The following is a 23,983-nucleotide window of genomic DNA, read 5'->3' on the forward strand; positions in this document are numbered from 1 at the left end:
CGATAGTACTATAGCAGCTTTCTTGAAAGAGAAAAGAATCAAATTTCATGCTTGAAGTATACACCATTTTGCCTAAAATGAAAGCCAATCTTGTCAAATGGATAGAAGCAGATTATACCGACGAGGATGGGATTCAAACCCATGCATGCAGAGCACAATGGATTAGAAGTCCATCGCCTTAACCACTCGGCCACCTCGTCTACATGACCAAGTCTAAATTAGGAGGTAAGATCTCATGAGGATTTTAAGCTGTCAGGGTGTTTTTGCTGAAGATTGTATAAAGGCTTTTGGCAGTGTGGCCTCATCTCATCTCCTAGAGTATCTATTGTCTAAAGTTAGATTAGGACAAACCTTATCAGAAATGAACCAGTGCAAAGGGTTTTAATAGCAACTTATCAATCATTCCTAATTGTTTCTACTTTTGGCACTGCAGCGGCATTCTTTCAATCTGTCTGTTCTGTCTCATGACTGGGAAGCAAAACAAGTCCCAATTTCCAGCTGTGATAAAAGATGGATCATTTAATTATGGAACTTCAAATCCCAAGCCCTTGTTCTCGATACAGCTTCTGTCGCATTCTGCATATTTGTCATGGTCCTTTTCGAGAATGCTCTTCAAAAAATACTCGGTTTCTTAATTGCCATGACTGAGAGCGACATTTTATTCAATGCTTCTGCTGTGCTTGGAATGGAACTGAAGCTCAATGTTGTTTTGCGCAATTAACCACTTGAAATTATCGATTAGTGACTAAATCTTCCCTGGCTTTCCCGTCCTCACCAGCATGTGGTGCTGTGTCTTAGTTGGTTAAAGCGCCTGTCTAGTAAACAGGAGATCCTGAGTTCAAATCTCAGCAGTGCCTTCTTTTCATCTTCTTACTATGAAGCTTTCTATCCTCATAGTGGGACAACATCAAATTGGCCTTTGCTAAGTCTCTGTGATAGTGCAATAGTGGGAGTAAGAATCTGCTATAAGTGCTAAAGAGGAAGAAAGATGGAATCAAGCATGAAAAAAGTAAAACCAGTGGATTTTATTTTACTATTTTGAAATGCCTCCTCCTTACGTATCTGACTCTCTAAGCAAAGTTTGATAGCAGCCTTCTTGAATGGTAGAAGATTTAAACTTTCATGTTTGAAGAATTCATTGCTTGGGCAGAAAATAAAACCTTGAGCTGGAAACTTAAAAGAATCAGAAAAGAAATAGGACAGATTGAATTCAAAACCATGCATGCATAGCTCAATCTCTTAACTGCATTGTTAATGTACCATCTTAACTACGCAGCCAACTTGCCTGCATGAACATGTAGAAACCAGACGATAGTACTATAGCAGCTTTCTTGAAAGAGAAAAGAATCAACTTTCATGCTTGAAGTATACACCATTTTGCCTAAAATGAAAGCCAATCTTGTCAAATGGAAAGAAGCAGATTATACCGACGAGGATGGGACTCGAACCCATGCATGCAGAGCACAATGGATTAGCAGTCCATCGCCTTAACCACTCGGCCACCTCGTCTACATGACCAAGTTAAAATTAGGAGGTAAGATCTCATGAGCATTTTAAGCTGTCAGGGTGTTTTTGCTGAAGATTGTATAAAGGCTTTTGGCAGTGTGGCCTCATCTCATCTCCTAGAGTATCTATTGTCTAAAGTTAGATTAGGACAAACCTTATCAGAAATGAACCAGTGCAAAGGGTTTTAATAGCAACTTATCAATCATTCCTAATTGTTTCTACTTTTGGCACTGCAGTGGCATTCTTTCAATATGTCTATTCTGTCTCATGACTGGGAAGCAAAACAAGTCCCAATTTCCAGCTGTGATAAAAGATGGATCATTTAATTATGGAACTTCAAATCCCAAGCCCTTGTTCTCGATACAGCTTCTGTCGCATTCTGCAAATTTGTCATGGCCCTTTTCGAAAATGCTCTTCAAAAAATACTCGGTTTCTTAATTGCCATGACTGAGAGCGACATCTTATTCAATGCTTCTGCTGTGCGTGGAATGGAACTGAAGCTCAATGTTGTTTTGCTCAATTAACCACTTGAAATTATCGATTAGTGACTAAATCTTCCCTGGCTTTCCCGTCCTCACCAGCTTGTGGTGCTGTGGCTTAGTTGGTTAAAGCGCCTGTCTAGTAAACAGGAGATCCTGAGTTCATATCTCAGCAGTGCCTTCTTTTCATCTTCTCAGTATGAAGCTTTCTATCCTCATAGTGGGACAACATCAAATTGGCCTTTGCTAAGTCTCTGTGATAGTGCAATAGTGGGAGTAAGAATCTGCTATAAGTGCTAAAGAGGAAGAAAGATGGAATCAAGCATGAAAAAAGTAAAACCAGTGGATTTTATTTTACTATTTTGAAATGCCTCCTCCTTACGTATCTGACTCTCTAAGCAAAGTTTGATAGCAGCCTTCTTGAATGGTAGAAGATTTAAACTTTCATGTTTGAAGAATTCATTGCTTGGGCAGAAAATAAAACCTTGAGCTGGAAACTTAAAAGAATCAGAAAAGAAATAGGACAGATTGAATTCAAAGCCATGCATGCATAGCTCAATCTCTTAACTGCATTGTTAATGTACCATCTTAACTACGCAGCCAACTTGCCTGCATGAACATGTAGAAACCAGACGATAGTACTATAGCAGCTTTCTTGAAAGAGAAAAGAATCAACTTTCATGCTTGAAGTATACACCATTTTGCCTAAAATGAAAGCCAATCTTGTCAAATGGAAAGAAGCAGATTATACCGACGAGGATGGGATTCGAACCCATGCATGCAGAGCACAATGGATTAGCAGTCCATCGCCTTAACCACTCGGCCACCTCGTCTACATGACCAAGTTAAAATTAGGAGGTAAGATCTCATGAGGATTTTAAGCTGTCAGGGTGTTTTTGCTGAAGATTGTATAAAAGCTTTTGGCAGTGTGGCCTCATCTCATCTCCTAGAGTATCTATTGTCTAAAGAGATTAGGACAAACCTTATCAGAAATGAACCAGTGCAAAGGGTTTTAATAGCAACTTATCAATCATTCCTAATTGTTTCTACTTTTGGCACTGCAGTGGCATTCTTTCAATCTGTCTATTCTGTCTCATGACTGGGAAGCAAAACAAGTCCCAATTTCCAGCTGTGATAAAAGATGGATCATTTAATTATGGAACTTCAAATCCCAAGCCCTTGTTCTCGATACAGCTTCTGTCGCATTCTGCAAATTTGTCATGGCCCTTTTCGAAAATGCTCTTCAAAAAATACTCGGTTTCTTAATTGCCATGACTGAGAGCGACATCTTATTCAATGCTTCTGCTGTGCGTGGAATGGAACTGAAGCTCAATGTTGTTTTGCTCAATTAACCACTTGAAATTATCGATTAGTGACTAAATCTTCCCTGGCTTTCCCGTCCTCACCAGCTTGTGGTGCTGTGGCTTAGTTGGTTAAAGCGCCTGTCTAGTAAACAGGAGATCCTGAGTTCAAATCTCAGCAGTGCCTTCTTTTCATCTTCTCAGTATGAAGCTTTCTATCCTCATAGTGGGACAACATCAAATTGGCCTTTGCTAAGTCTCTGTGATAGTGCAATAGTGGGAGTAAGAATCTGTTATAAGTGCTAAAGAGGAAGAAAGATGGAATCAAGCATGAAAAAAGTAAAACCAGTGGATTTTATTTTACTATTTTGAAATGCCTCCTCCTTACGTATCTGACTCTCTAAGCAAAGTTTGATAGCAGCCTTCTTGAATGGTAGAAGATTTAAACTTTCATGTTTGAAGAATTCATTGCTTGGGCAGAAAATAAAACCTTGAGCTGGAAACTTAAAAGAATCAGAAAAGAAATAGGACAGATTGAATTCAAATCCATGCATGCATAGCTCAATCTCTTAACTGCATTGTTAATGTACCATCTTAACTACGCAGCCAACTTGCCTGCATGAACATGTAGAAACCAGACGATAGTACTATAGCAGCTTTCTTGAAAGAGAAAAGAATCAACTTTCATGCTTGAAGTATACACCATTTTGCCTAAAATGAAAGCCATTCTTGTCAAATGGAAAGAAGCAGATTATACTGACGAGGATGGGATTCGAACCCATGCATGCAGAGCACAATGGATTAGCAGTCCATCGCCTTAACCACTCGGCCCCCTCGTCTACATGACCAAGTTAAAATTAGGAGGTAAGATCTCATGAGGATTTTAAGCTGTCAGGGTGTTTTTGCTGAAGATTGTATAAAGGCTTTTGGCAGTGTGGCCTCATCTCATCTCCTAGAGTATCTATTGTCTAAAGTTAGATTAGGACAAACCTTATCAGAAATGAACCAGTGCAAAGGGTTTTAATAGCAACTTATCAATCATTCCTAATTGTTTCTACTTTTGGCACTGCAGTGGCATTCTTTCAATCTGTCTATTCTGTCTCATGACTGGGAAGCAAAACAAGTCCCAATTTCCAGCTGTGATAAAAGATGGATCATTTAATTATGGAACTTCAAATCCCAAGCCCTTGTTCTCGATACAGCTTCTGTCGCATTCTGCAAATTTGTCATGGCCCTTTTCGAAAATGCTCTTCAAAAAATACTCGGTTTCTTAATTGCCATGACTGAGATCGACATCTTATTCAATGCTTCTGCTGTGCGTGGAATGGAACTGAAGCTCAATGTTGTTTTGCTCAATTAACCACTTGAAATTATCGATTAGTGACTAAATCTTCCCTGGCTTTCCCGTCCTCACCAGCTTGTGGTGCTGTGGCTTAGTTGGTTAAAGCGCCTGTCTAGTAAACAGGAGATCCTGAGTTCAAATCTCAGCAGTGCCTTCTTTTCATCTTCTCAGTATGAAGCTTTCTATCCTCATAGTGGGACAACATCAAATTGGCCTTTGCTAAGTCTCTGTGATAGTGCAATAGTGGGAGTAAGAATCTGCTATAAGTGCTAAAGAGGAAGAAAGATGGAATCAAGCATGAAAAAAGTAAAACCAGTGGATTTTATTTTACTATTTTGAAATGCCTCCTCCTTACGTATCTGACTCTCTAAGCAAAGTTTGATAGCAGCCTTCTTGAATGGTAGAAGATTTAAACTTTCATGTTTGAAGAATTCATTGCTTGGGCAGAAAATAAAACCTTGAGCTGGAAACTTAAAAGAATCAGAAAAGAAATAGGACAGATTGAATTCAAAGCCATGCATGCATAGCTCAATCTCTTAACTGCATTGTTAATGTACCATCTTAACTACGCAGCCAACTTGCCTGCATGAACATGTAGAAACCAGACGATAGTACTATAGCAGCTTTCTTGAAAGAGAAAAGAATCAACTTTCATGCTTGAAGTATACACCATTTTGCCTAAAATGAAAGCCAATCTCGTCAAATGGAAAGAAGCAGATTATACCGACGAGGATGGGATTCGAACCCATGCATGCAGAGCACAATGGATTAGCAGTCCATCGCCTTAACCACTCGGCCACCTCGTCTACATGACCAAGTTAAAATTAGGAGGTAAGATCTCATGAGGATTTTAAGCTGTCAGGGTGTTTTTGCTGAAGATTGTATAAAGGCTTTTGGCAGTGTGGCCTCATCTCATCTCCTAGAGTATCTATTGTCTAAAGTTAGATTAGGACAAACCTTATCAGAAATGAACCAGTGCAAAGGGTTTTAATAGCAACTTATCAATCATTCCTAATTGTTTCTACTTTTGGCACTGCAGTGGCATTCTTTCAATCTGTCTATTCTGTCTCATGACTGGGAAGCAAAACAAGTCCCAATTTCCAGCTGTGATAAAAGATGGATCATTTAATTATGGAACTTCAAATCCCAAGCCCTTGTTCTCGATACAGCTTCTGTCGCATTCTGCAAATTTGTCATGGCCCTTTTCGAAAATGCTCTTCAAAAAATACTCAGTTTCTTAATTGCCATGACTGAGAGCGACATCTTATTCAATGCTTCTGCTGTGCGTGGAATGGAACTGAAGCTCAATGTTGTTTTGCTCAATTAACCACTTGAAATTATCGATTAGTGACTAAATCTTCCCTGGCTTTCCCGTCCTCACCAGCTTGTGGTGCTGTGGCTTAGTTGGTTAAAGCGCCTGTCTAGTAAACAGGAGATCCTGAGTTCAAATCTCAGCAGTGCCTTCTTTTCATCTTCTCAGTATGAAGCTTTCTATCCTCATAGTGGGACAACATCAAATTGGCCTTTGCTAAGTCTCTGTGATAGTGCAATAGTGGGAGTAAGAATCTGTTATAAGTGATAAAGAGGAAGAAAGATGGAATCAAGCATGAAAAAAGTAAAACCAGTGGATTTTATTTTACTATTTTGAAATGCCTCCTCCTTACGTATCTGACTCTCTAAGCAAAGTTTGATAGCAGCCTTCTTGAATGGTAGAAGATTTAAACTTTCATGTTTGAAGAATTCATTGCTTGGGCAGAAAATAAAACCTTGAGCTGGAAACTTAAAAGAATCAGAAAAGAAATAGGACAGATTGAATTCAAAGCCATGCATGCATAGCTCAATCTCTTAACTGCATTGTTAATGTACCATCTTAACTACGCAGCCAACTTGCCTGCATGAACATGTAGAAACCAGACGATAGTACTATAGCAGCTTTCTTGAAAGAGAAAAGAATCAACTTTCATGCTTGAAGTATACACCATTTTGCCTAAAATGAAAGCCAATCTCGTCAAATGGAAAGAAGCAGATTATACCGACGAGGATGGGATTCGAACCCATGCATGCAGAGCACAATAGATTAGCAGTCCATCGCCTTAACCACTCGGCCCCCTCGTCTACACGACCAAGTTAAAATTAGGAGGTAAGATCTCATGAGGATTTTAAGCTGTCAGGGTGTTTTTGCTGAAGATTGTATAAAGGCTTTTGGCAGTGTGGCCTCATCTCATCTCCTAGAGTATCTATTGTCTAAAGTTAGATTAGGACAAACCTTATCAGAAATGAACCAGTGCAAAGGGTTTTAATAGCAACTTATCAATCATTCCTAATTGTTTCTACTTTTGGCACTGCAGTGGCATTCTTTCAATCTGTCTATTCTGTCTCATGACTGGGAAGCAAAACAAGTCCCAATTTCCAGCTGTGATAAAAGATGGATCATTTAATTATGGAACTTCAAATCCCAAGCCCTTGTTCTCGATACAGCTTCTGTCGCATTCTGCAAATTTGTCATGGCCCTTTTCGAAAATGCTCTTCAAAAAATACTCGGTTTCTTAATTGCCATGACTGAGATCGACATCTTATTCAATGCTTCTGCTGTGCGTGGAATGGAACTGAAGCTCAATGTTGTTTTGCTCAATTAACCACTTGAAATTATCGATTAGTGACTAAATCTTCCCTGGCTTTCCCGTCCTCACCAGCTTGTGGTGCTGTGGCTTAGTTGGTTAAAGCGCCTGTCTAGTAAACAGGAGATCCTGAGTTCAAATCTCAGCAGTGCCTTCTTTTCATCTTCTCAGTATGAAGCTTTCTATCCTCATAGTGGGACAACATCAAATTGGCCTTTGCTAAGTCTCTGTGATAGTGCAATAGTGGGAGTAAGAATCTGCTATAAGTGCTAAAGAGGAAGAAAGATGGAATCAAGCATGAAAAAAGTAAAACCAGTGGATTTTATTTTACTATTTTGAAATGCCTCCTCCTTACGTATCTGACTCTCTAAGCAAAGTTTGATAGCAGCCTTCTTGAATGGTAGAAGATTTAAACTTTCATGTTTGAAGAATTCATTGCTTGGGCAGAAAATAAAACCTTGAGCTGGAAACTTAAAAGAATCAGAAAAGAAATAGGACAGATTGAATTCAAAGCCATGCATGCATAGCTCAATCTCTTAACTGCATTGTTAATGTACCATCTTAACTACGCAGCCAACTTGCCTGCATGAACATGTAGAAACCAGACGATAGTACTATAGCAGCTTTCTTGAAAGAGAAAAGAATCAACTTTCATGCTTGAAGTATACACCATTTTGCCTAAAATGAAAGCCAATCTCGTCAAATGGAAAGAAGCAGATTATACCGACGAGGATGGGATTCGAACCCATGCATGCAGAGCACAATGGATTAGCAGTCCATCGCCTTAACCACTCGGCCACCTCGTCTACATGACCAAGTTAAAATTAGGAGGTAAGATCTCATGAGGATTTTAAGCTGTCAGGGTGTTTTTGCTGAAGATTGTATAAAGGCTTTTGGCAGTGTGGCCTCATCTCATCTCCTAGAGTATCTATTGTCTAAAGTTAGATTAGGACAAACCTTATCAGAAATGAACCAGTGCAAAGGGTTTTAATAGCAACTTATCAATCATTCCTAATTGTTTCTACTTTTGGCACTGCAGTGGCATTCTTTCAATCTGTCTATTCTGTCTCATGACTGGGAAGCAAAACAAGTCCAAATTTCCAGCTGTGATAAAAGATGGATCATTTAATTATGGAACTTCAAATCCCAAGCCCTTGTTCTCGATACAGCTTCTGTCGCATTCTGCAAATTTGTCATGGCCCTTTTCGAAAATGCTCTTCAAAAAATACTCAGTTTCTTAATTGCCATGACTGAGAGCGACATCTTATTCAATGCTTCTGCTGTGCGTGGAATGGAACTGAAGCTCAATGTTGTTTTGCTCAATTAACCACTTGAAATTATCGATTAGTGACTAAATCTTCCCTGGCTTTCCCGTCCTCACCAGCTTGTGGTGCTGTGGCTTAGTTGGTTAAAGCGCCTGTCTAGTAAACAGGAGATCCTGAGTTCAAATCTCAGCAGTGCCTTCTTTTCATCTTCTCAGTATGAAGCTTTCTATCCTCATAGTGGGACAACATCAAATTGGCCTTTGCTAAGTCTCTGTGATAGTGCAATAGTGGGAGTAAGAATCTGTTATAAGTGCTAAAGAGGAAGAAAGATGGAATCAAGCATGAAAAAAGTAAAACCAGTGGATTTTATTTTACTATTTTGAAATGCCTCCTCCTTACGTATCTGACTCTCTAAGCAAAGTTTGATAGCAGCCTTCTTGAATGGTAGAAGATTTAAACTTTCATGTTTGAAGAATTCATTGCTTGGGCAGAAAATAAAACCTTGAGCTGGAAACTTAAAAGAATCAGAAAAGAAATAGGACAGATTGAATTCAAAGCCATGCATGCATAGCTCAATCTCTTAACTGCATTGTTAATGTACCATCTTAACTACGCAGCCAACTTGCCTGCATGAACATGTAGAAACCAGACGATAGTACTATAGCAGCTTTCTTGAAAGAGAAAAGAATCAACTTTCATGCTTGAAGTATACACCATTTTGCCTAAAATGAAAGTCATTCTTGTCAAATGGAAAGAAGCAGATTATACTGACGAGGATGGGATTCGAACCCATGCATGCAGAGCACAATGGATTAGCAGTCCATCGCCTTAACCACTCGGCCCCCTCGTCTACATGACCAAGTTAAAATTAGGAGGTAAGATCTCATGAGGATTTTAAGCTGTCAGGGTGTTTTTGCTGAAGATTGTATAAAGGCTTTTGGCAGTGTGGCCTCATCTCATCTCCTAGAGTATCTATTGTCTAAAGTTAGATTAGGACAAACCTTATCAGAAATGAACCAGTGCAAAGGGTTTTAATAGCAACTTATCAATCATTCCTAATTGTTTCTACTTTTGGCACTGCAGTGGCATTCTTTCAATCTGTCTATTCTGTCTCATGACTGGGAAGCAAAACAAGTCCCAATTTCCAGCTGTGATAAAAGATGGATCATTTAATTATGGAACTTCAAATCCCAAGCCCTTGTTCTCGATACAGCTTCTGTCGCATTCTGCAAATTTGTCATGGCCCTTTTCGAAAATGCTCTTCAAAAAATACTCGGTTTCTTAATTGCCATGACTGAGATCGACATCTTATTCAATGCTTCTGCTGTGCGTGGAATGGAACTGAAGCTCAATGTTGTTTTGCTCAATTAACCACTTGAAATTATCGATTAGTGACTAAATCTTCCCTGGCTTTCCCGTCCTCACCAGCTTGTGGTGCTGTGGCTTATTTGGTTAAAGCGCCTGTCTAGTAAACAGGAGATCCTGAGTTCAAATCTCAGCAGTGCCTTCTTTTCATCTTCTCAGTATGAAGCTTTCTATCCTCATAGTGGGACAACATCAAATTGGCCTTTGCTAAGTCTCTGTGATAGTGCAATAGTGGGAGTAAGAATCTGCTATAAGTGCTAAAGAGGAAGAAAGATGGAATCAAGCATGAAAAAAGTAAAACCAGTGGATTTTATTTTACTATTTTGAAATGCCTCCTCCTTACGTATCTGACTCTCTAAGCAAAGTTTGATAGCAGCCTTCTTGAATGGTAGAAGATTTAAACTTTCATGTTTGAAGAATTCATTGCTTGGGCAGAAAATAAAACCTTGAGCTGGAAACTTAAAAGAATCAGAAAAGAAATAGGACAGATTGAATTCAAAGCCATGCATGCATAGCTCAATCTCTTAACTGCATTGTTAATGTACCATCTTAACTACGCAGCCAACTTGCCTGCATGAACATGTAGAAACCAGACGATAGTACTATAGCAGCTTTCTTGAAAGAGAAAAGAATCAACTTTCATGCTTGAAGTATACACCATTTTGCCTAAAATGAAAGCCAATCTCGTCAAATGGAAAGAAGCAGATTATACCGACGAGGATGGGATTCAAACCCATGCATGCAGAGCACAATGGATTAGCAGTCCATCGCCTTAACCACTCGGCCACCTCGTCTACATGACCAAGTTAAAATTAGGAGGTAAGATCTCATGAGGATTTTAAGCTGTCAGGGTGTTTTTGCTGAAGATTGTATAAAGGCTTTTGGCAGTGTGGCCTCATCTCATCTCCTAGAGTATCTATTGTCTAAAGTTAGATTAGGACAAACCTTATCAGAAATGAACCAGTGCAAAGGGTTTTAATAGCAACTTATCAATCATTCCTAATTGTTTCTACTTTTGGCACTGCAGTGGCATTCTTTCAATCTGTCTATTCTGTCTCATGACTGGGAAGCAAAACAAGTCCCAATTTCCAGCTGTGATAAAAGATGGATCATTTAATTATGGAACTTCAAATCCCAAGCCCTTGTTCTCGATACAGCTTCTGTCGCATTCTGCAAATTTGTCATGGCCCTTTTCGAAAATGCTCTTCAAAAAATACTCAGTTTCTTAATTGCCATGACTGAGAGCGACATCTTATTCAATGCTTCTGCTGTGCGTGGAATGGAACTGAAGCTCAATGTTGTTTTGCTCAATTAACCACTTGAAATTATCGATTAGTGACTAAATCTTCCCTGGCTTTCCCGTCCTCACCAGCTTGTGGTGCTGTGGCTTAGTTGGTTAAAGCGCCTGTCTAGTAAACAGGAGATCCTGAGTTCAAATCTCAGCAGTGCCTTCTTTTCATCTTCTCAGTATGAAGCTTTCTATCCTCATAGTGGGACAACATCAAATTGGCCTTTGCTAAGTCTCTGTGATAGTGCAATAGTGGGAGTAAGAATCTGTTATAAGTGCTAAAGAGGAAGAAAGATGGAATCAAGCATGAAAAAAGTAAAACCAGTGGATTTTATTTTACTATTTTGAAATGCCTCCTCCTTACGTATCTGACTCTCTAAGCAAAGTTTGATAGCAGCCTTCTTGAATGGTAGAAGATTTAAACTTTCATGTTTGAAGAATTCATTGCTTGGGCAGAAAATAAAACCTTGAGCTGGAAACTTAAAAGAATCAGAAAAGAAATAGGACAGATTGAATTCAAAGCCATGCATGCATAGCTCAATCTCTTAACTGCATTGTTAATGTACCATCTTAACTACGCAGCCAACTTGCCTGCATGAACATGTAGAAACCAGACGATAGTACTATAGCAGCTTTCTTGAAAGAGAAAAGAATCAACTTTCATGCTTGAAGTATACACCATTTTGCCTAAAATGAAAGCCAATCTTGTCAAATGGAAAGAAGCAGATTATACCGACGAGGATGGAACTCGAACGCATGCATGCAGAGCACAATGGATTAGCAGTCCATCGCCTTAACCACTCGGCCACCTCGTCTACATGACCAAGTCTAAATTAGGAGGTAAGATCTCATGAGGATTTTAAGCTGTCAGGGTGTTTTTGCTGAAGATTGTATAAAGGCTTTTGGCAGTGTGGCCTCATCTCATCTCCTAGAGTATCTATTGTCTAAAGTTAGATTAGGACAAACCTTATCAGAAATGAACCAGTGCAAAGGGTTTTAATAGCAACTTATCAATCATTCCTAATTGTTTCTACTTTTGGCACTGCAGCGGCATTCTTTCAATCTGTCTATTCTGTCTCATGACTGGGAAACAAAACAAGTCCCAATTTCCAGCTGTGATAAAAGATGGATCATTTAATTATGGAACTTCAAATCCCAAGCCCTTGTTCTCGATACAGCTTCTGTCGCATTCTGCAAATTTGTCATGGTCCTTTTCGAGAATGCTCTTCAAAAAATACTCGGTTTCTTAATTGCCATGACTGAGAGCGACATCTTATTCAATGCTTCTGCTGTGCTTGGAATGGAACTGAAGCTCAATGTTGTTTTGCGCAATTAACCACTTGAAATTATCGATTAGTGACTAAATCTTCCCTGGCTTTCCCGTCCTCACCAGCTTGTGGTGCTGTGGCTTAGTTGGTTAAAGCGCCTGTCTAGTAAACAGGAGATCCTGAGTTCAAATCTCAGCAGTGCCTTCTTTTCATCTTCTCAGTATGAAGCTTTCTATCCTCATAGTGGGACAACATCAAATTGGCCTTTGCTAAGTCTCTGTGATAGTGCAATAGTGGGAGTAAGAATCTGCTATAAGTGCTAAAGAGGAAGAAAGATGGAATCAAGCATGAAAAAAGTAAAACCAGTGGATTTTATTTTACTATTTTGAAATGCCTCCTCCTTACGTATCTGACTCTCTAAGCAAAGTTTGATAGCAGCCTTCTTGAATGGTAGAAGATTTAAACTTTCATGTTTGAAGAATTCATTGCTTGGGCAGAAAATAAAACCTTGAGCTGGAAACTTAAAATAATCAGAAAAGAAATAGGACAGATTGAATTCAAAGCCATGCATGCATAGCTCAATCTCTTAACTGCATTGTTAATGTACCATCTTAACTACGCAACCAACTTGCCTGCATGAACATGTAGAAACCAGACGATAGTACTATAGCAGCTTTCTTGAAAGAGAAAAGAATCAAATTTCATGCTTGAAGTATACACCATTTTGCCTAAAATGAAAGCCAATCTTGTCAAATGGATAGAAGCAGATTATACCGACAAGGATGGGATTCAAACCCATGCATGCAGAGCACAATGGATTAGAAGTCCATCGCCTTAACCACTCGGCCACCTCGTCTACATGACCAAGTCTAAATTAGGAGGTAAGATCTCATGAGGATTTTAAGCTGTCAGGGTGTTTTTGCTGAAGATTGTATAAAGGCTTTTGGCAGTGTGGCCTCATCTCATCTCCTAGAGTATCTATTGTCTAAAGTTAGATTAGGACAAACCTTATCAGAAATGAACCAGTGCAAAGGGTTTTAATAGCAACTTATCAATCATTCCTAATTGTTTCTACTTTTGGCACTGCAGCGGCATTCTTTCAATCTGTCTGTTCTGTCTCATGACTGGGAAGCAAAACAAGTCCCAATTTCCAGCTGTGATAAAAGATGGATCATTTAATTATGGAACTTCAAATCCCAAGCCCTTGTTCTCGATACAGCTTCTGTCGCATTCTGCAAATTTGTCATGGCCCTTTTCGAAAATGCTCTTCAAAAAATACTCGGTTTCTTAATTGCCATGACTGAGATCGACATCTTATTCAATGCTTCTGCTGTGCGTGGAATGGAACTGAAGCTCAATGTTGTTTTGCTCAATTAACCACTTGAAATTATCGATTAGTGACTAAATCTTCCCTGGCTTTCCCGTCCTCACCAGCTTGTGGTGCTGTGGCTTAGTTGGTTAAAGCGCCTGTCTAGTAAACAGGAGATCCTGAGTTCAAATCTCAGCAGTGCCTTCTTTTCATCTTCTCAGTATGAAGCTTTCTATCCTCATAGTGGGACAACATCAAATTGGCCTTTGCTAAGTCTCTGTGATAGTGCAATAGTGGGAGTAAGAATCTGCTATAAGTGCTAAAGAGGAAGAAAGATGGAATCAAGCATGAAAAAAGTAAAACCAGTGGATTTTATTCTACTATTTTGAAATGCCTCCTCCTTACGTATCTGACTCTCTAAGCAAAGTTTGATAGCAGCCTTCTTGAATGGTAGAAGATTTAAACTTTCATGTTTGAAGAATTCATTGCTTGGGCAGAAAATAAAACCTTGAGCTGGAAACTTAAAAGAATCAGAAAAGAAATAGGACAGATTGAATTCAAAGCCATGCATGCATAGCTCAATCTCTTAACTGCATTGTTAATGTACCATCTTAACTACGCAGCCAACTTGCCTGCATGAACATGTAGAAACCAGACGATAGTACTATAGCAGCTTTCTTGAAAGAGAAAAGAATCAACTTTCATGCTTGAAGTATACACCATTTTGCCTAAAATGAAAGCCAATCTCGTCAAATGGAAAGAAGCAGATTATACCGACGAGGATGGGATTCGAACCCATGCATGCAGAGCACAATGGATTAGCAGTCCATCGCCTTAACCACTCGGCCACCTCGTCTACATGACCAAGTTAAAATTAGGAGGTAAGATCTCATGAGGATTTTAAGCTGTCAGGGTGTTTTTGCTGAAGATTGTATAAAGGCTTTTGGCAGTGTGGCCTCATCTCATCTCCTAGAGTATCTATTGTCTAAAGTTAGATTAGGACAAACCTTATCAGAAATGAACCAGTGCAAAGGGTTTTAATAGCAACTTATCAATCATTCCTAATTGTTTCTACTTTTGGCACTGCAGTGGCATTCTTTCAATCTGTCTATTCTGTCTCATGACTGGGAAGCAAAACAAGTCCAAATTTCCAGCTGTGATAAAAGATGGATCATTTAATTATGGAACTTCAAATCCCAAGCCCTTGTTCTCGATACAGCTTCTGTCGCATTCTGCAAATTTGTCATGGCCCTTTTCGAAAATGCTCTTCAAAAAATACTCAGTTTCTTAATTGCCATGACTGAGAGCGACATCTTATTCAATGCTTCTGCTGTGCGTGGAATGGAACTGAAGCTCAATGTTGTTTTGCTCAATTAACCACTTGAAATTATCGATTAGTGACTAAATCTTCCCTGGCTTTCCCGTCCTCACCAGCTTGTGGTGCTGTGGCTTAGTTGGTTAAAGCGCCTGTCTAGTAAACAGGAGATCCTGAGTTCAAATCTCAGCAGTGCCTTCTTTTCATCTTCTCAGTATGAAGCTTTCTATCCTCATAGTGGGACAACATCAAATTGGCCTTTGCTAAGTCTCTGTGATAGTGCAATAGTGGGAGTAAGAATCTGTTATAAGTGCTAAAGAGGAAGAAAGATGGAATCAAGCATGAAAAAAGTAAAACCAGTGGATTTTATTTTACTATTTTGAAATGCCTCCTCCTTACGTATCTGACTCTCTAAGCAAAGTTTGATAGCAGCCTTCTTGAATGGTAGAAGATTTAAACTTTCATGTTTGAAGAATTCATTGCTTGGGCAGAAAATAAAACCTTGAGCTGGAAACTTAAAAGAATCAGAAAAGAAATAGGACAGATTGAATTCAAAGCCATGCATGCATAGCTCAATCTCTTAACTGCATTGTTAATGTACCATCTTAACTACGCAGCCAACTTGCCTGCATGAACATGTAGAAACCAGACGATAGTACTATAGCAGCTTTCTTGAAAGAGAAAAGAATCAACTTTCATGCTTGAAGTATACACCATTTTGCCTAAAATGAAAGTCATTCTTGTCAAATGGAAAGAAGCAGATTATACTGACGAGGATGGGATTCGAACCCATGCATGCAGAGCACAATGGATTAGCAGTCCATCGCCTTAACCACTCGGCCCCCTCGTCTACATGACCAAGTTAAAATTAGGAGGTAAGATCTCATGAGGATTTTAAGCTGTCAGGGTGTTTTTGCTGAAGATTGTATAAAGGCTTTTGGCAGTGTGGCCTCATCTCATCTCCTAGAGTATCTATTGTCTAAAGTTAGATTAGGACAAACCTTATCAGAAATGAACCAGTGCAAAGGGTTTTAATAGCAACTTATCAATCATTCCTAATTGTTTCTACTTTTGGCACTGCAGTGGCATTCTTTCAATCTGTCTATTCTGTCTCATGACTGGGAAGCAAAACAAGTCCCAATTTCCAGCTGTGATAAAAGATGGATCATTTAATTATGGAACTTCAAATCCCAAGCCCTTGTTCTCGATACAGCTTCTGTCGCATTCTGCAAATTTGTCATGGCCCTTTTCGAAAATGCTCTTCAAAAAATACTCGGTTTCTTAATTGCCATGACTGAGATCGACATCTTATTCAATGCTTCTGCTGTGCGTGGAATGGAACTGAAGCTCAATGTTGTTTTGCTCAATTAACCACTTGAAATTATCGATTAGTGACTAAATCTTCCCTGGCTTTCCCGTCCTCACCAGCTTGTGGTGCTGTGGCTTAGTTGGTTAAAGCGCCTGTCTAGTAAACAGGAGATCCTGAGTTCAAATCTCAGCAGTGCCTTCTTTTCATCTTCTCAGTATGAAGCTTTCTATCCTCATAGTGGGACAACATCAAATTGGCCTTTGCTAAGTCTCTGTGATAGTGCAATAGTGGGAGTAAGAATCTGCTATAAGTGCTAAAGAGGAAGAAAGATGGAATCAAGCATGAAAAAAGTAAAACCAGTGGATTTTATTTTACTATTTTGAAATGCCTCCTCCTTACGTATCTGACTCTCTAAGCAAAGTTTGATAGCAGCCTTCTTGAATGGTAGAAGATTTAAACTTTCATGTTTGAAGAATTCATTGCTTGGGCAGAAAATAAAACCTTGAGCTGGAAACTTAAAAGAATCAGAAAAGAAATAGGACAGATTGAATTCAAAGCCATGCATGCATAGCTCAATCTCTTAACTGCATTGTTAATGTACCATCTTAACTACGCAGCCAACTTGCCTGCATGAACATGTAGAAACCAGACGATAGTACTATAGCAGCTTTCTTGAAAGAGAAAAGAATCAACTTTCATGCTTGAAGTATACACCATTTTGCCTAAAATGAAAGCCAATCTCGTCAAATGGAAAGAAGCAGATTATACCGACGAGGATGGGATTCAAACCCATGCATGCAGAGCACAATGGATTAGCAGTCCATCGCCTTAACCACTCGGCCACCTCGTCTACATGACCAAGTTAAAATTAGGAGGTAAGATCTCATGAGGATTTTAAGCTGTCAGGGTGTTTTTGCTGAAGATTGTATAAAGGCTTTTGGCAGTGTGGCCTCATCTCATCTCCTAGAGTATCTATTGTCTAAAGTTAGATTAGGACAAACCTTATCAGAAATGAACCAGTGCAAAGGGTTTTAATAGCAACTTATCAATCATTCCTAATTGTTTCTACTTTTGGCACTGCAGTGGCATTCTTTCAATCTGTCTATTCTGTCTCATGACTGGGAAGCAAAACAAGTCCCAATTTCCAGCTGTGATAAAAGATGGATCATTTAATTATGGAACTTCAAATCCCAAGCCCTTGTTCTCGATACAGCTTCTGTCGCATTCTGCAAATTTGTCATGGCCCTTTTCGAAAATGCTCTTCAAAAAATACTCAGTTTCTTAATTGCCATGACTGAGAGCGACATCTTATTCAATGCTTCTGCTGTGCGTGGAATGGAACTGAAGCTCAATGTTGTTTTGCTCAATTAACCACTTGAAATTATCGATTAGTGACTAAATCTTCCCTGGCTTTCCCGTCCTCACCAGCTTGTGGTGCTGTGGCTTAGTTGGTTAAAGCGCCTGTCTAGTAAACAGGAGATCCTGAGTTCAAATCTCAGCAGTGCCTTCTTTTCATCTTCTCAGTATGAAGCTTTCTATCCTCATAGTGGGACAACATCAAATTGGCCTTTGCTAAGTCTCTGTGATAGTGCAATAGTGGGAGTAAGAATCTGTTATAAGTGCTAAAGAGGAAGAAAGATGGAATCAAGCATGAAAAAAGTAAAACCAGTGGATTTTATTTTACTATTTTGAAATGCCTCCTCCTTACGTATCTGACTCTCTAAGCAAAGTTTGATAGCAGCCTTCTTGAATGGTAGAAGATTTAAACTTTCATGTTTGAAGAATTCATTGCTTGGGCAGAAAATAAAACCTTGAGCTGGAAACTTAAAAGAATCAGAAAAGAAATAGGACAGATTGAATTCAAAGCCATGCATGCATAGCTCAATCTCTTAACTGCATTGTTAATGTACCATCTTAACTACGCAGCCAACTTGCCTGCATGAACATGTAGAAACCAGACGATAGTACTATAGCAGCTTTCTTGAAAGAGAAAAGAATCAACTTTCATGCTTGAAGTATACACCATTTTGCCTAAAAATGAAAGCCAATCTTGTCAAAGTGAAAGAAGCAGATTATACCGATGAGGATGGGATTCAAACCCATGCATGCAGAGCACAATGGATTAGCAGTCCATCGCCTTAACCACTCGGCCCCCTCGTCTACATGACCAAGTTAAAATTAGGAGGTAAGATCTCATGAGGATTTTAAGCTGTCAGGGTGTTTTTGCTGAAGATTGTATAAAGGCTTTTGGCAGTGTGGCCTCATCTCATCTCCTAGAGTATCTATTGTCTAAAGTTAGATTAGGACAAACCTTATCAGAAATGAACCAGTGCAAAGGGTTTTAATAGCAACTTATCAATCATTCTTAATTGTTTCTACTTTTGGCACTGCAGTGGCATTCTTTCAATCTGTCTATTCTGTCTCATGACTGGGAAGCAAAACAAGTCCCAATTTCCAGCTGTGATAAAAGATGGATCATTTAATTATGGAACTTCAAATCCCAAGCCCTTGTTCTCGATACAGCTTCTGTCGCATTCTGCAAATTTGTCATGGTCCTTTTCGAGAATGCTCTTCAAAAAATACTCGGTTTCTTAATTGCCATGACTGAGAGCGACATCTTATAGAATGCTTCTGCTGTGCGTGGAATGGAACTGAAGCTCAATGTTGTTTTGCTCAATTAACCACTTGAAATTATCGATTAGTGACAAAATTTTCCCTGGCTTTCCCATCCTCACCAGCTTGTGGTGCTGTGGCTTAGTTGGTTAAAGTGCCTGTCTAGTAAACAGGAGATCCTGAGTTCAAATCTCAGCAGTGCCTTCTTTTCATCTTCTCAGTATGAAGCTTTCCATCCTCATAGTGGGACAACATCAAATTGGCCTTTGCTAAGTCTCTGTGATAGTGCAATAGTGGGAGTAAGAATCTGCTATAAGTGCTAAAGAGGAAGAAATATGGAATCAAGCATGAAAAAAGTAAAACCAGTGGATTTTATTTTACTATTTTGAAATGCCTCCTCCTTACGTATCTGACTCTCTAAGCAAAGTTTGATAGCAGCCTTCTTGAATGGTAGAAGATTTAAACTTTCATGTTTGAAGAATTCATTGCTTGGGCAGAAAATAAAACCTTGAGCTGGAAACTTAAAAGAATCAGAAAAGAAATAGGACAGATTGAATTCAAAGCCATGCATGCATAGCTCAATCTCTTAACTGCATTGTTAATGTACCATCTTAACTACGCAGCCAACTTGCCTGCATGAACATGTAGAAACCAGACGATAGTACTATAGCAGCTTTCTTGAAAGAGAAAAGAATCAACTTTCATGCTTGAAGTATACACCATTTTGCCTAAAATGAAAGCCAATCTTGTCAAATGGAAAGAAGCAGATTATACCGACGAGGATGGAACTCGAACGCATGCATGCAGAGCACAATGGATTAGCAGTCCATCGCCTTAACCACTCGGCCACCTCGTCTACATGACCAAGTCTAAATTAGGAGGTAAGATCTCATGAGGATTTTAAGCTGTCAGGGTGTTTTTGCTGAAGATTGTATAAAGGCTTTTGGCAGTGTGGCCTCATCTCATCTCCTAGAGTATCTATTGTCTAAAGTTAGATTAGGACAAACCTTATCAGAAATGAACCAGTGCAAAGGGTTTTAATAGCAACTTATCAATCATTCCTAATTGTTTCTACTTTTGGCACTGCAGCGGCATTCTTTCAATCTGTCTATTCTGTCTCATGACTGGGAAACAAAACAAGTCCCAATTTCCAGCTGTGATAAAAGATGGATCATTTAATTATGGAACTTCAAATCCCAAGCCCTTGTTCTCGATACAGCTTCTGTCGCATTCTGCAAATTTGTCATGGTCCTTTTCGAGAATGCTCTTCAAAAAATACTCGGTTTCTTAATTGCCATGACTGAGAGCGACATCTTATTCAATGCTTCTGCTGTGCTTGGAATGGAACTGAAGCTCAATGTTGTTTTGCGCAATTAACCACTTGAAATTATCGATTAGTGACTAAATCTTCCCTGGCTTTCCCGTCCTCACCAGCTTGTGGTGCTGTGGCTTAGTTGGTTAAAGCGCCTGTCTAGTAAACAGGAGATCCTGAGTTCAAATCTCAGCAGTGCCTTCTTTTCATCTTCTCAGTATGAAGCTTTCTATCCTCATAGTGGGACAACATCAAATTGGCCTTTGCTAAGTCTCTGTGATAGTGCAATAGTGGGAGTAAGAATCTGCTATAAGTGCTAAAGAGGAAGAAAGATGGAATCAAGCATGAAAAAAGTAAAACCAGTGGATTTTATTTTACTATTTTGAAATGCCTCCTCCTTACGTATCTGACTCTCTAAGCAAAGTTTGATAGCAGCCTTCTTGAATGGTAGAAGATTTAAACTTTCATGTTTGAAGAATTCATTGCTTGGGCAGAAAATAAAACCTTGAGCTGGAAACTTAAAATAATCAGAAAAGAAATAGGACAGATTGAATTCAAAGCCATGCATGCATAGCTCAATCTCTTAACTGCATTGTTAATGTACCATCTTAACTACGCAACCAACTTGCCTGCATGAACATGTAGAAACCAGACGATAGTACTATAGCAGCTTTCTTGAAAGAGAAAAGAATCAAATTTCATGCTTGAAGTATACACCATTTTGCCTAAAATGAAAGCCAATCTTGTCAAATGGATAGAAGCAGATTATACCGACGAGGATGGGATTCAAACCCATGCATGCAGAGCACAATGGATTAGAAGTCCATCGCCTTAACCACTCGGCCACCTCGTCTACATGACCAAGTCTAAATTAGGAGGTAAGATCTCATGAGGATTTTAAGCTGTCAGGGTGTTTTTGCTGAAGATTGTATAAAGGCTTTTGGCAGTGTGGCCTCATCTCATCTCCTAGAGTATCTATTGTCTAAAGTTAGATTAGGACAAACCTTATCAGAAATGAACCAGTGCAAAGGGTTTTAATAGCAACTTATCAATCATTCCTAATTGTTTCTACTTTTGGCACTGCAGCGGCATTCTTTCAATCTGTCTGTTCTGTCTCATGACTGGGAAGCAAAACAAGTCCCAATTTCCAGCTGTGATAAAAGATGGATCATTTAATTATGGAACTTCAAATCCCAAGCCCTTGTTCTCGATACAGCTTCTGTCGCATTCTGCATATTTGTCATGGTCCTTTTCGAGAATGCTCTTCAAAAATTACTCGGTTTCTTAATTGCCATGACTGAGAGCGACATTTTATTCAATGCTTCTGCTGTGCTTGGAATGGAACTGAAGCTCAATGTTGTTTTGCGCAATTAACCACTTGAAATTATCGATTAGTGACTAAATCTTCCCTGGCTTTCCCGTCCTCACCAGCATGTGGTGCTGTGTCTTAGTTGGTTAAAGCGCCTGTCTAGTAAACAGGAGATCCTGAGTTCAAATCTCAGCAGTGCCTTCTTTTCATCTTCTTACTATGAAGCTTTCTATCCTCATAGTGGGACAACATCAAATTGGCCTTTGCTAAGTCTCTGTGATAGTGCAATAGTGGGAGTAAGAATCTGCTATAAGTGCTAAAGAGGAAGAAAGATGGAATCAAGCATGAAAAAAGTAAAACCAGTGGATTTTATTTTACTATTTTGAAATGCCTCCTCCTTACGTATCTGACTCTCTAAGCAAAGTTTGATAGCAGCCTTCTTGAATGGTAGAAGATTTAAACTTTCATGTTTGAAGAATTCATTGCTTGGGCAGAAAATAAAACCTTGAGCTGGAAACTTAAAAGAATCAGAAAAGAAATAGGACAGATTGAATTCAAAACCATGCATGCATAGCTCAATCTCTTAACTGCATTGTTAATGTACCATCTTAACTACGCAGCCAACTTGCCTGCATGAACATGTAGAAACCAGACGATAGTACTATAGCAGCTTTCTTGAAAGAGAAAAGAATCAACTTTCATGCTTGAAGTATACACCATTTTGCCTAAAATGAAAGCCAATCTTGTCAAATGGAAAGAAGCAGATTATACCGACGAGGATGGGACTCGAACCCATGCATGCAGAGCACAATGGATTAGCAGTCCATCGCCTTAACCACTCGGCCACCTCGTCTACATGACCAAGTTAAAATTAGGAGGTAAGATCTCATGAGCATTTTAAGCTGTCAGGGTGTTTTTGCTGAAGATTGTATAAAGGCTTTTGGCAGTGTGGCCTCATCTCATCTCCTAGAGTATCTATTGTCTAAAGTTAGATTAGGACAAACCTTATCAGAAATGAACCAGTGCAAAGGGTTTTAATAGCAACTTATCAATCATTCCTAATTGTTTCTACTTTTGGCACTGCAGTGGCATTCTTTCAATATGTCTATTCTGTCTCATGACTGGGAAGCAAAACAAGTCCCAATTTCCAGCTGTGATAAAAGATGGATCATTTAATTATGGAACTTCAAATCCCAAGCCCTTGTTCTCGATACAGCTTCTGTCGCATTCTGCAAATTTGTCATGGCCCTTTTCGAAAATGCTCTTCAAAAAATACTCGGTTTCTTAATTGCCATGACTGAGAGCGACATCTTATTCAATGCTTCTGCTGTGCGTGGAATGGAACTGAAGCTCAATGTTGTTTTGCTCAATTAACCACTTGAAATTATCGATTAGTGACTAAATCTTCCCTGGCTTTCCCGTCCTCACCAGCTTGTGGTGCTGTGGCTTAGTTGGTTAAAGCGCCTGTCTAGTAAACAGGAGATCCTGAGTTCAAATCTCAGCAGTGCCTTCTTTTCATCTTCTCAGTATGAAGCTTTCTATCCTCATAGTGGGACAACATCAAATTGGCCTTTGCTAAGTCTCTGTGATAGTGCAATAGTGGGAGTAAGAATCTGCTATAAGTGCTAAAGAGGAAGAAAGATGGAATCAAGCATGAAAAAAGTAAAACCAGTGGATTTTATTTTACTATTTTGAAATGCCTCCTCCTTACGTATCTGACTCTCTAAGCAAAGTTTGATAGCAGCCTTCTTGAATGGTAGAAGATTTAAACTTTCATGTTTGAAGAATTCATTGCTTGGGCAGAAAATAAAACCTTGAGCTGGAAACTTAAAAGAATCAGAAAAGAAATAGGACAGATTGAATTCAAAGCCATGCATGCATAGCTCAATCTCTTAACTGCATTGTTAATGTACCATCTTAACTACGCAGCCAACTTGCCTGCATGAACATGTAGAAACCAGACGATAGTACTATAGCAGCTTTCTTGAAAGAGAAAAGAATCAACTTTCATGCTTGAAGTATACACCATTTTGCCTAAAATGAAAGCCAATCTTGTCAAATGGAAAGAAGCAGATTATACCGACGAGGATGGGATTCGAACCCATGCATGCAGAGCACAATGGATTAGCAGTCCATCGCCTTAACCACTCGGCCACCTCGTCTACATGACCAAGTTAAAATTAGGAGGTAAGATCTCATGAGGATTTTAAGCTGTCAGGGTGTTTTTGCTGAAGATTGTATAAAGGCTTTTGGCAGTGTGGCCTCATCTCATCTCCTAGAGTATCTATTGTCTAAAGAGATTAGGACAAACCTTATCAGAAATGAACCAGTGCAAAGGGTTTTAATAGCAACTTATCAATCATTCCTAATTGTTTCTACTTTTG

At 39.2% G+C, this 23,983-nt stretch overlaps 36 non-coding genes across 36 annotated transcripts; 18 read left to right on the forward strand and 18 right to left on the reverse strand.

Annotated features, from left to right (window-relative positions):
* Positions 1-118: 118 nt before the first annotated feature.
* Positions 119-200, reverse strand: TRNAR-UCU (transfer RNA arginine (anticodon UCU)). Its single transcript has one exon. It is a non-coding gene; the product is annotated as a tRNA-Arg (tRNA).
* Positions 201-783: 583 nt separating this feature from the next.
* On the forward strand, positions 784-857 carry TRNAT-AGU (transfer RNA threonine (anticodon AGU)). Its single transcript has one exon. It is a non-coding gene; the product is annotated as a tRNA-Thr (tRNA).
* A 570-nt stretch (positions 858-1,427) lies between these two features.
* Positions 1,428-1,509, reverse strand: TRNAS-GCU (transfer RNA serine (anticodon GCU)). Its single transcript has one exon. It is a non-coding gene; the product is annotated as a tRNA-Ser (tRNA).
* A 583-nt stretch (positions 1,510-2,092) lies between these two features.
* TRNAT-AGU (transfer RNA threonine (anticodon AGU)) lies at positions 2,093-2,166 on the forward strand. The gene has a single exon. It is a non-coding gene; the product is annotated as a tRNA-Thr (tRNA).
* A 570-nt stretch (positions 2,167-2,736) lies between these two features.
* On the reverse strand, positions 2,737-2,818 carry TRNAS-GCU (transfer RNA serine (anticodon GCU)). Its single transcript has one exon. It is a non-coding gene; the product is annotated as a tRNA-Ser (tRNA).
* A 581-nt stretch (positions 2,819-3,399) lies between these two features.
* Positions 3,400-3,473, forward strand: TRNAT-AGU (transfer RNA threonine (anticodon AGU)). Its single transcript has one exon. It is a non-coding gene; the product is annotated as a tRNA-Thr (tRNA).
* Positions 3,474-4,043: 570 nt separating this feature from the next.
* On the reverse strand, positions 4,044-4,125 carry TRNAS-GCU (transfer RNA serine (anticodon GCU)). Its single transcript has one exon. It is a non-coding gene; the product is annotated as a tRNA-Ser (tRNA).
* A 583-nt stretch (positions 4,126-4,708) lies between these two features.
* Positions 4,709-4,782, forward strand: TRNAT-AGU (transfer RNA threonine (anticodon AGU)). The gene has a single exon. It is a non-coding gene; the product is annotated as a tRNA-Thr (tRNA).
* Positions 4,783-5,352: 570 nt separating this feature from the next.
* On the reverse strand, positions 5,353-5,434 carry TRNAS-GCU (transfer RNA serine (anticodon GCU)). Its single transcript has one exon. It is a non-coding gene; the product is annotated as a tRNA-Ser (tRNA).
* Positions 5,435-6,017: 583 nt separating this feature from the next.
* TRNAT-AGU (transfer RNA threonine (anticodon AGU)) lies at positions 6,018-6,091 on the forward strand. The gene has a single exon. It is a non-coding gene; the product is annotated as a tRNA-Thr (tRNA).
* Positions 6,092-6,661: 570 nt separating this feature from the next.
* Positions 6,662-6,743, reverse strand: TRNAS-GCU (transfer RNA serine (anticodon GCU)). The gene has a single exon. It is a non-coding gene; the product is annotated as a tRNA-Ser (tRNA).
* Positions 6,744-7,326: 583 nt separating this feature from the next.
* TRNAT-AGU (transfer RNA threonine (anticodon AGU)) lies at positions 7,327-7,400 on the forward strand. Its single transcript has one exon. It is a non-coding gene; the product is annotated as a tRNA-Thr (tRNA).
* A 570-nt stretch (positions 7,401-7,970) lies between these two features.
* TRNAS-GCU (transfer RNA serine (anticodon GCU)) lies at positions 7,971-8,052 on the reverse strand. Its single transcript has one exon. It is a non-coding gene; the product is annotated as a tRNA-Ser (tRNA).
* A 583-nt stretch (positions 8,053-8,635) lies between these two features.
* Positions 8,636-8,709, forward strand: TRNAT-AGU (transfer RNA threonine (anticodon AGU)). The gene has a single exon. It is a non-coding gene; the product is annotated as a tRNA-Thr (tRNA).
* Positions 8,710-9,279: 570 nt separating this feature from the next.
* Positions 9,280-9,361, reverse strand: TRNAS-GCU (transfer RNA serine (anticodon GCU)). The gene has a single exon. It is a non-coding gene; the product is annotated as a tRNA-Ser (tRNA).
* A 583-nt stretch (positions 9,362-9,944) lies between these two features.
* On the forward strand, positions 9,945-10,018 carry TRNAT-AGU (transfer RNA threonine (anticodon AGU)). Its single transcript has one exon. It is a non-coding gene; the product is annotated as a tRNA-Thr (tRNA).
* A 570-nt stretch (positions 10,019-10,588) lies between these two features.
* On the reverse strand, positions 10,589-10,670 carry TRNAS-GCU (transfer RNA serine (anticodon GCU)). Its single transcript has one exon. It is a non-coding gene; the product is annotated as a tRNA-Ser (tRNA).
* Positions 10,671-11,253: 583 nt separating this feature from the next.
* TRNAT-AGU (transfer RNA threonine (anticodon AGU)) lies at positions 11,254-11,327 on the forward strand. Its single transcript has one exon. It is a non-coding gene; the product is annotated as a tRNA-Thr (tRNA).
* Positions 11,328-11,897: 570 nt separating this feature from the next.
* TRNAS-GCU (transfer RNA serine (anticodon GCU)) lies at positions 11,898-11,979 on the reverse strand. Its single transcript has one exon. It is a non-coding gene; the product is annotated as a tRNA-Ser (tRNA).
* A 583-nt stretch (positions 11,980-12,562) lies between these two features.
* Positions 12,563-12,636, forward strand: TRNAT-AGU (transfer RNA threonine (anticodon AGU)). Its single transcript has one exon. It is a non-coding gene; the product is annotated as a tRNA-Thr (tRNA).
* Positions 12,637-13,206: 570 nt separating this feature from the next.
* Positions 13,207-13,288, reverse strand: TRNAR-UCU (transfer RNA arginine (anticodon UCU)). Its single transcript has one exon. It is a non-coding gene; the product is annotated as a tRNA-Arg (tRNA).
* A 583-nt stretch (positions 13,289-13,871) lies between these two features.
* TRNAT-AGU (transfer RNA threonine (anticodon AGU)) lies at positions 13,872-13,945 on the forward strand. Its single transcript has one exon. It is a non-coding gene; the product is annotated as a tRNA-Thr (tRNA).
* Positions 13,946-14,515: 570 nt separating this feature from the next.
* On the reverse strand, positions 14,516-14,597 carry TRNAS-GCU (transfer RNA serine (anticodon GCU)). Its single transcript has one exon. It is a non-coding gene; the product is annotated as a tRNA-Ser (tRNA).
* Positions 14,598-15,180: 583 nt separating this feature from the next.
* On the forward strand, positions 15,181-15,254 carry TRNAT-AGU (transfer RNA threonine (anticodon AGU)). Its single transcript has one exon. It is a non-coding gene; the product is annotated as a tRNA-Thr (tRNA).
* Positions 15,255-15,824: 570 nt separating this feature from the next.
* TRNAS-GCU (transfer RNA serine (anticodon GCU)) lies at positions 15,825-15,906 on the reverse strand. Its single transcript has one exon. It is a non-coding gene; the product is annotated as a tRNA-Ser (tRNA).
* A 583-nt stretch (positions 15,907-16,489) lies between these two features.
* Positions 16,490-16,563, forward strand: TRNAT-AGU (transfer RNA threonine (anticodon AGU)). The gene has a single exon. It is a non-coding gene; the product is annotated as a tRNA-Thr (tRNA).
* A 570-nt stretch (positions 16,564-17,133) lies between these two features.
* TRNAS-GCU (transfer RNA serine (anticodon GCU)) lies at positions 17,134-17,215 on the reverse strand. The gene has a single exon. It is a non-coding gene; the product is annotated as a tRNA-Ser (tRNA).
* A 583-nt stretch (positions 17,216-17,798) lies between these two features.
* TRNAT-AGU (transfer RNA threonine (anticodon AGU)) lies at positions 17,799-17,872 on the forward strand. Its single transcript has one exon. It is a non-coding gene; the product is annotated as a tRNA-Thr (tRNA).
* A 1,236-nt stretch (positions 17,873-19,108) lies between these two features.
* Positions 19,109-19,182, forward strand: TRNAT-AGU (transfer RNA threonine (anticodon AGU)). The gene has a single exon. It is a non-coding gene; the product is annotated as a tRNA-Thr (tRNA).
* A 570-nt stretch (positions 19,183-19,752) lies between these two features.
* TRNAS-GCU (transfer RNA serine (anticodon GCU)) lies at positions 19,753-19,834 on the reverse strand. The gene has a single exon. It is a non-coding gene; the product is annotated as a tRNA-Ser (tRNA).
* A 583-nt stretch (positions 19,835-20,417) lies between these two features.
* On the forward strand, positions 20,418-20,491 carry TRNAT-AGU (transfer RNA threonine (anticodon AGU)). Its single transcript has one exon. It is a non-coding gene; the product is annotated as a tRNA-Thr (tRNA).
* A 570-nt stretch (positions 20,492-21,061) lies between these two features.
* Positions 21,062-21,143, reverse strand: TRNAR-UCU (transfer RNA arginine (anticodon UCU)). The gene has a single exon. It is a non-coding gene; the product is annotated as a tRNA-Arg (tRNA).
* Positions 21,144-21,726: 583 nt separating this feature from the next.
* TRNAT-AGU (transfer RNA threonine (anticodon AGU)) lies at positions 21,727-21,800 on the forward strand. The gene has a single exon. It is a non-coding gene; the product is annotated as a tRNA-Thr (tRNA).
* Positions 21,801-22,370: 570 nt separating this feature from the next.
* Positions 22,371-22,452, reverse strand: TRNAS-GCU (transfer RNA serine (anticodon GCU)). Its single transcript has one exon. It is a non-coding gene; the product is annotated as a tRNA-Ser (tRNA).
* Positions 22,453-23,035: 583 nt separating this feature from the next.
* TRNAT-AGU (transfer RNA threonine (anticodon AGU)) lies at positions 23,036-23,109 on the forward strand. Its single transcript has one exon. It is a non-coding gene; the product is annotated as a tRNA-Thr (tRNA).
* Positions 23,110-23,679: 570 nt separating this feature from the next.
* Positions 23,680-23,761, reverse strand: TRNAS-GCU (transfer RNA serine (anticodon GCU)). Its single transcript has one exon. It is a non-coding gene; the product is annotated as a tRNA-Ser (tRNA).
* Between the last annotated feature and the right edge of the window lie 222 nt (positions 23,762-23,983).

This window comes from Phyllobates terribilis, unplaced genomic scaffold (genome assembly GCF_046119375.1).
Source record: "Phyllobates terribilis strain yellow unplaced genomic scaffold, ASM4611937v1 Scaffold_9__5_contigs__length_417890890, whole genome shotgun sequence".
Lineage (NCBI taxonomy): Eukaryota > Metazoa > Chordata > Amphibia > Anura > Dendrobatidae > Phyllobates > Phyllobates terribilis.